Here is an 8,657-nt window from a genome sequence, read left to right on the forward strand (position 1 = left end):
TAGATTGAGTGGAGTGAATACTATGATTGGATTTCATCTCATCCTCTTCACTACATCATTACTCATCTTGTCTATTAACTTACGAAAAACATTCAATGTTATAAGAATTTTCTTTGAATATAACTCTAGATTCATTCCTGACATCTAGAGCGTAAGGTCATCAAATTTCAATATGATTCTTCAGTGACTGTTTGAATGAAACACTTGCTTTAAGCGCGAGACTATATAACCGGCTAGAGTCTTACACATATTCCTTACTTCTAAAAATACAAGAGAATTAGTTGGACCACAACTTGAAACTAGTGAAATAAGATGAGTTATCAGCAACAACAAGCACAAACTAATTCACAAACAAATTAAATGAAAATATAAATAAATATCCAAGAAGTAAAAGTACACAGAATTAAAATTGGTTACATCCAACCCCAACATGAGAGAATTCTGTTACTCATAGAATATTGTAATACAATCTCAGCAGCATATAGACATAAGATTTACAATGAAAGTATCTCTCTCGAGCCTCTAACATTGTATTCCTATTCTACTATTACATATTTAATTCTTCACTCAATGTCTAATAAGGACATGGGGTCTGTATTTATAAATTGTTCATGGTTGTGCTTAACTCCAGCTTTGGCGCTCAACCATAGAGGTTTCTCTCCATGCGAGGTTTTCTCTTAACCACCTTAAGTGCTTAATGTCATCTTGCTCAGCTGTAAAAGTTGCATTTTAAATCTTTTCAAATTGTCTTTCTTAACGTTCAACGACACATTTTAGGCTTGAGTTGTAACTGCTTTTACTGAGATGGTGCTTGAGATTTCTACCTCATAAGGGTTTCCTTAGTCGCCTTTGTATCGCTAAGCACCACTTTTGGGACTTACACATCCTTAATTTCTTTGAAAATATTTGCAAAAACATCACAAAACAAACACATTAATTTTCGTATTTTCTTACTTCTCATTCTGGTAATCTAAAGTAAAAAGGATTGTTTACTTACAAAATTTAACTGCTTGTGTTGATTGAATGTTTATATGTATTTGAAATTGTGAATGTTTTTGTTAAAGTTTAGATATAAATATAATTATATAGAAAAACGTATACATATGTTAGAACTTTCTAAAAAAATATATAAGCTTATACTAGTGTCTTGTTCGTATTTGATTATTTTATCTACTAAGATAGTGTGTCATAAGTGAAAAGAGAATAATGCATAATGAAAGATGAATTTTTTTTTTCTTATAGTATAATATTAAAACTATATTATTTTATAGAACTTTTGTTATCTTTTATGGAAGATTATATATTTCTTTATATTTACTCTTGTTACAGTTTTATAAGTGAAAATGTCTTAAAAAATTGAAATAAAAAATAAATTTAAATTGCCTTTTATTTAATGTGAAACTAACCAAATAATAATATACTCATTCTAATTTTTCATGTTTGCAAATTATTATAGAAAGTTTTGTTCTTTTAAAAAATAATAATAAATTTACGAGATGTGGATATATATATGTTGGTGCACAACTTTGGAACGATTAAGAGAAACAAACGAAGAATGTCGATTTGTTGCAAACCGAAGAACATGAATTCTGAAGGCTCAAAAGCTTAATTAAACTTTTGGATTTTGGGTTATGTAAATTTCAATTATGTCTCTGTTGAGTCTCATAGTTATATTCTAACTATGAATAACAGTTTTGGTTTTCCAAATTTTAATTACACTAATTACGTTTTTTTCATAATTGTGTCATTTTTCTGTTAATTAAAATGTGATTTTATATGCACGAATAACATTATGAGGTGATCTTAGTTAAAGATAATGATTTTTTCTTTATTTTTGATCCGATATAAATTCTTTTGTTCAAATAGTTCAAAAGTTCCAAATGCAGCTCTCTGACATCTATTCTATATTAAAATATATGTTTAAGGTAAATAATAAGATGATTACATACTAATTAAGTATCAATAAAACTACTGTACTAATTAACTATTAATATCAGCAACTATATAAAATGTCATTCATAAAAGTTATTATGAGACTATTGTATGAATAAAATGCAAAACCATTCTTCTTTTTCATTAATGTAAGCATAAAATATTTGAGTCAACTATGTGAGATAATATAAAAACCTTAAACCCACTATAATAAGTAGGAGAATAGATACAGAATTTAAAAAGATTATGTTAATAAAAAGGCTTATTTTTTGCATTAATTATACATAAACTAGAGGATTTGACGTATTCTTTATATAATTAAAAAAATTAAACATCAAAATCATCTTACACATGCATGCCATTTGGTGAAATTTAATTTATATTTTCTCTTTGAAAGATTAAAGGCCACAAATTCGTTACACGATAGTTGATGTCTCTATCTTCTTTCACAATGACTTTACTTCTTATAGTAAAAGTAATGGTTGTGTAAGACTACACTAAATAATTATTAATTAATAGACTGATAAAAAATATTAATTAAAAGGAATTGTATTAGTGGTGTGACATATATTAATTTTGAAGGTCCGAAGCATGTGCAAATATACACATGGGAGATATGACATAATTAAAATAAAATAATAATATTAATATTAATAATAATAATATTACTGATTAATTTTCTTTTTAATTTTTCTTTTCCAATTAGCGACATTCACGCATTTTGAACTCTATTGGTTGAAGAATATTTGATCAATTTAAGTAAAAAAAAAGTTCATGGGTTTTGCCGGTTGTGTTTATTTTATACAATAATTTCTATCTTTACCCAATTGAAAATACAACCAAATTTAATAAAATCAAATAAATAAATAAAGTATATTCACTCTATATATTAAAATGTAATATCAAAATAATCTAATAAGAAATAAATCAAATTTACCCTATAATTCTTTTATTAGCCGTACAATAGTATATTAACAATTCCATAAAAACTTCTTTCCCACAAGGATCAACATATTTTTTTTATGATCTAAAATCATATTTAAGATTTATGGGTTTGTATTTTATGTAATGAGATGTAAAAGTTCTTTAAGATAACATTAGGATTAACAATCACATTCTATATGTAAAGTAGTGTTTATTTTTAAATTTGAAATTTTCAACTATATTAAAGATACTTCAAAAGTATTGATGAAAGTGTATTTAAATTATTCTTAATTTTAATGTTTAGACGGTGTAAAAGTATTGGATATTTTTTATAACACTTTTGATGTTGATATGATTCTTATAATGGATAACATGCTCTTTTGAGCTCTCTACATGATCTTTTAAGCTTTTTGTATCCTTCTTTGAGATATTTAAGCTTTTTACCGACTCTACCAACTTATCCGAATTATCTACATATTCTACAGAGCTATTTGAGCTTTCCACCTGCTCCACTAAGCTATTTGAGTTGTCCTCATGCTCCATCGAGCTATCCACATGCTCCATCAAGCTAACCTCATGCTCTACTGAGCTAACCTCATGCTCCTCCAAGTTTTCTGCATGCTTCATCTAGTTCTCTATTTTCCTTTTTAAGTGGAGATAACCCATCTAAAAATGAAAGAGAAAAGACAATCAATCTCATTGATGAAGTTGAAGAAAAATGATGTTGTTAATGATTTGATGTAGACTACGGGGGAGGGGAGCTCGGTGGAGCATGATGTGGTTAGTTTAGTGAAACATGAGGTTAGTTCGGTGGAGCATGATGTAATCGATTAACACATCACATATTGTACAAAAATCAACCCAATTAGAAGTCGCGCACCCTCTGGCAACTTCTAAATAGAAGTTGTGTACCTTTCTGAAAACTTTCAAGTTGAAGTCGTGAATCCCCTTAGCGAGTCTCGATTCTAACAAATTGACTAGGAAAGACGTGTGAGAAGTGTACAACTTCTTCATTTAAAGTCATCTGGCCCTATACAACTTGTCTATTTTGTAATTTTAAAATTTTCCTATTCCTGTAATTTTGGTATCAGATTTTGCTATTTTGGTAAAAAAAATGGAAATAGGCAAACTCAACCTTAAACTTGGTTGATAAAGACTCAACCCATGTGCTTGCAAACCATGTGCTTGCAAATGAGCCTGGATTTGAGCATGGTTGCAGCTACTGGTTGGGCACCGCTTAACTTCCCAAACTTCAAAATCATGAAAATGACCTTCTCAAATGCCCTAGTATTAACAAGATGTAACCATTGATGACTCCAAAATCTAATAAATTAAAGGTGGTGGGGCGGAGCTTGGGCATCGGTCGGGCCGAATGCACCTTTATTCGTAACTCACCTCTATTCTTGATGTTTCGTAGTTCGTCAAGTAAAACTTGAACTTCAATCTTTTGATTTCACAACTGATTTCATTTACTTAAAAGGTTCATTTTAATTAAACATTTAAGCAGTGTTTTGTATTTTTTTTAAAAATCGTTAAAAGATTAAATCAACATATATCACCTTAGGTGTCAAGAGTCCTAATGTTAAAGTGAAACACCATTTACCACATAGAATAAAAATTAACGTTGTTGGAAACGATGGACCTAAATCAATAATTTTGAAAATAAATAAGTATGACAAAATCAAAGTTTCTATAAAAAATCATTTATAATTTTTAATAATATTTCAAGAATAAAAACATATTTAACCGTTTTTAATTTATATTAATCAAATTTTTCATTTTTACTAAATAAAAAATTTAGACTTATCCTTATATTTCCAAACAATTCATACATAAATTAAATTTTAAGGACTCTCTACAATCTTCTTTTAATTTTCATTTGTTAAAGTTCTATATAAACAAATTTATCTAAAATACCTAAATAATATAACTATTTTAACTTTTGGGGAATGAAGATATCTATTAAAAAAATGTAATGTGTGATTTAGTTTATCTTTGGATAAGAAAACATTAAAAGAATCTTTCATTGGAGAGAAGGTATAACCAAGTTACTAAAATTTCAACAATATATTATATACTATATTCTCATCTTCTAAGCATCTTTTGAATGGAATCAAGGGAACACTTCATCACTTTCTTTCTTACGCTTGATACCACTTAGCTCCCACCTTCAAACATGTGACAATTAATCTATAACTTCAAACAATATTGTTCTTCATTTTCCACTTTGTAATCTCTCTCTCTCTTTTCCTTTCATATAAGATGGACCCAAACCCACGAGATGTGAGGATAAAACATTAGTTATTATATGTATAAAATAATTGTAAATTTTCAATCTCTCATGTGATAATCAATGGCTAAGTTTTAGACATATTCTCTAATGCCTTAATGTAGTTCAAAAGGAACAAGCCAACACATATTGGATTGAGAAATATATTATGTATAAAGAAAATAATTAAGGACGACTCAAATAATTTATTCAAATTATAATGGTTAGGTAATGGATTGAACTACTATGAATAATTTATTTCACTAAAAAAATTATATCTATTTTTCACTTTACTTGAAAATAGTCTGAGTTATTCAATAATATAACTATAAATAGTCTCTCATTTAATTAGTACGAAATATCTTCTTTAATTAGTACGAAATGTTGGAGTAGATGGACTTATTGAACAATATTACTATAAATAGACTCTTATTTAATTATTATCGTCAGTAATTTTATATTATAAATCTGTAGATAAAATCTAATTTAAAATTTTTATTGTTGACGAATTTCTTCATTAATAAATCCTCTGATAAAAGACAATAAACATTTTGTCCAAAATTTGACATTCATTTAAATTTTTTATTACTAATGAATTTATCTAAAAAAGTGACCAATTATAAGAAAAAGTGATCAAAATGTATATATATTCTTATTTTCAGTAATTCATTAATATAGTATCTTTTATTAACACATATTCATATCTATTCAAATATTTATTTCATAAGAATTTATAACAAATAAAATATGATGTTATAAAAAGACCTAATAAAAAGTAATATATATTTATTTTTCTTTTCAATATAAAGAAATTATAATTATATATATTATTTATCAAATGAAATAATAATATTTTAATAATTTAAAATAATGATAAGTATTATATATATATATATATATATATATATATATATATATATATATATCACACCATACCTTCTAATTTATTTGTCATACCGTCACCTAAAATATTATCATAAATAATTTATTTAAGTAAAATTGAATTTATTTATTATTAAATAAAATTATGAAATTTAACCTTATGCACAAAATAAAGTACAAAAATATGATAAAAACATTTAACTAAAAATGTGAAGTAAAATTTTGAAGATAAATTCTTAAAAAATAAATAAATTAGAATCTAAAACGGCTAGCCTCACATGTGCAGGAATGACAGAAGCATTAGGTTTTTCTTTATAAACATTTGTATATAACGTGTACGCATAGTCTTTATTAAACTTTCTCAAATTAACAAAGCGACAATTATTACCTACCCATAATCTAAGCTTATGAACTCTATATATTAACCTTTACCTAAGTTCAATGTATATACATTTAACAAACCACGTTCTCTAAAATAGCTTTACCAATTTTCTTATAACAGAGTTTTTCAACCCATGGAATTATTTCTTATTAGAGACCAATATCTTGGTATTCAAAACCTTAGTTAATATTAGTAACCAATATAGATACTTATTTATAATGAAAATTATTTTAGTTACAAATTTTAAAACCAATTATAATTATTTATGTATAATAGAAACTATTTTAGTTACAGATAATTTTTATTGTATAATTTGGTATCTAAATTGGTCACTATAATCACTAATTATTTTAATTACTAAAATTGATTATTACTTAAAAATTTTCTAATGACATATTTTAACAATTTATTGTTTATTCGTATATCATCAATTTCCTTATTAATATTCAATTTCACATTCAAAATTTATATATATTAATGTGACATAATATATTAAAAATTTCACAATAAATTAACAATGAATAGAAATCTCATATTAATACAAACTAATTTTATAAAACTCATTAGAGTGTACCTCTTAATATTCTCATAAAAGTATTAATTTGATATTATTCTTCTTTCACGTATTACTCAAAGATTAAATTTTCTTTATTGAATAATTGTTTTACCCTGTTGAAGTCGTAGTGCTGTCTCTATCTCTAAGGAAGTTCCATGAAGCCCTAGAAGAAGAAAAAAAGCATATAAGATTTCTCAAGCAAACTCTAAGAAAATAAAATAAAATAAATGATAGTGCCAATGAATATTTCATGGCGGAATAAATCCCTCGGGAAAAGTTCCAATCTGATAGAAATGTTTGATAGTTCATTCACCCACAAAACAAACACAACTCATTTTCTTTTAGGACACTTGGCTTAAGCCACTTTTGCTTGTGTTGTGCTACACTCAACCCTTTATTTTAATCATATAATAGTTTTAAGATAATTAAAATCATTCATTATAAAATTCATATTGTGACACACTTTAGATAAAACAATGGATATTTAATTATTAAACTTTTGATGTGAATAACTTAGGATGTTCTTTAGTACCTAATGAGAGATAAAAGAAAAAAGTTGTTGTCCCATTAGAAAAAGAAACTCCTATTTTCATTGAGATCACAACCTTGATTTAATATTTAAATAAATGATAAATGAAAACAAGAAACAATATACATCATAGTGTAATTAGGTCTACAAATCATTTCAACATTTTCTTATAAAACAACATCTAAATATAACTCAATAAATTTCAAATTTATTGAGTTCTCTTTTTTTTTTCTTCTTCTAATGGTGGGTTGTTTTCAGATTTTATCTATGAGAAATGGGAGTGCCACTTTTTGTAACATAGAAAACATGTTCACATTAAAAAAGGGGGTGTAGTCGGTAAAAAAAAGGGTCATCCAACTTTTTCTCTAAATACTATCAAGTAAAAGAACAAATCAAAAACCCTTTTGTTCTCTCTTTCTATTTTTTTAATTCCTTCAACCCTAAGTTGAGGGTCTAAATGCAATGCAGCAATGGTATTGGACATTTTTCTCTTTATATGCTATCTTTGTCCATGATTTCCCTTTTAGCTTTAGAAAAAGTTGAATGGAGGATGAGGAGGAATTGTTGTTGAAAATTAAATTAAATAAAATAAAATTAAGGGTAAGTGGGAAATGAAAAAAAAAAAAAGAAGAAAAGAGCTAATAAAGAAAGCAAAGAAAGAACAATACTTTTAGATATGTTTTTCCATCAAGTGATGGCAACTATTACTAAATGTATGGCTCATAAAAATTGTGATAATCATGGTGAAAAAGTTTTAGTGCTACCACCTTTGTGTTCTTTTGGGGATGTGACACATGCATGGTACACAATTTTCACTATTATAAAAAAAATAGAATTATATATTATTCTAGTTTTTTAATTTATTATCAAACCCATCAAAATATACATTTAAAAATTGAAGATATTATTCAAAATTTCAATGTTGTGCTACTAACTCTTCCCATCACCACTCACTCTATATATGGGTGAGAGGACCACCCACTTTGTGACTTTAATACAAAAAAATTATAACATGATCAAGATTAGTAGTAATTACTAATTAATTAGTGTAGCCCTTTGTGATCTTAGAATCTTTTTCCACTCACTATTTTATAATACTGAATATTGTTGCTTGTAGCTGGAAAGTAATTGGTAAAGGAATTTAATTACTCAAAAGTCAAATTCCTTTTTTCTCAAAAAAATA

The sequence above is a fragment of the Vigna angularis genome, chromosome 8 (genome assembly GCF_016808095.1).
Source record: "Vigna angularis cultivar LongXiaoDou No.4 chromosome 8, ASM1680809v1, whole genome shotgun sequence".
In the NCBI taxonomy this organism is placed as follows: domain Eukaryota; kingdom Viridiplantae; phylum Streptophyta; class Magnoliopsida; order Fabales; family Fabaceae; genus Vigna; species Vigna angularis.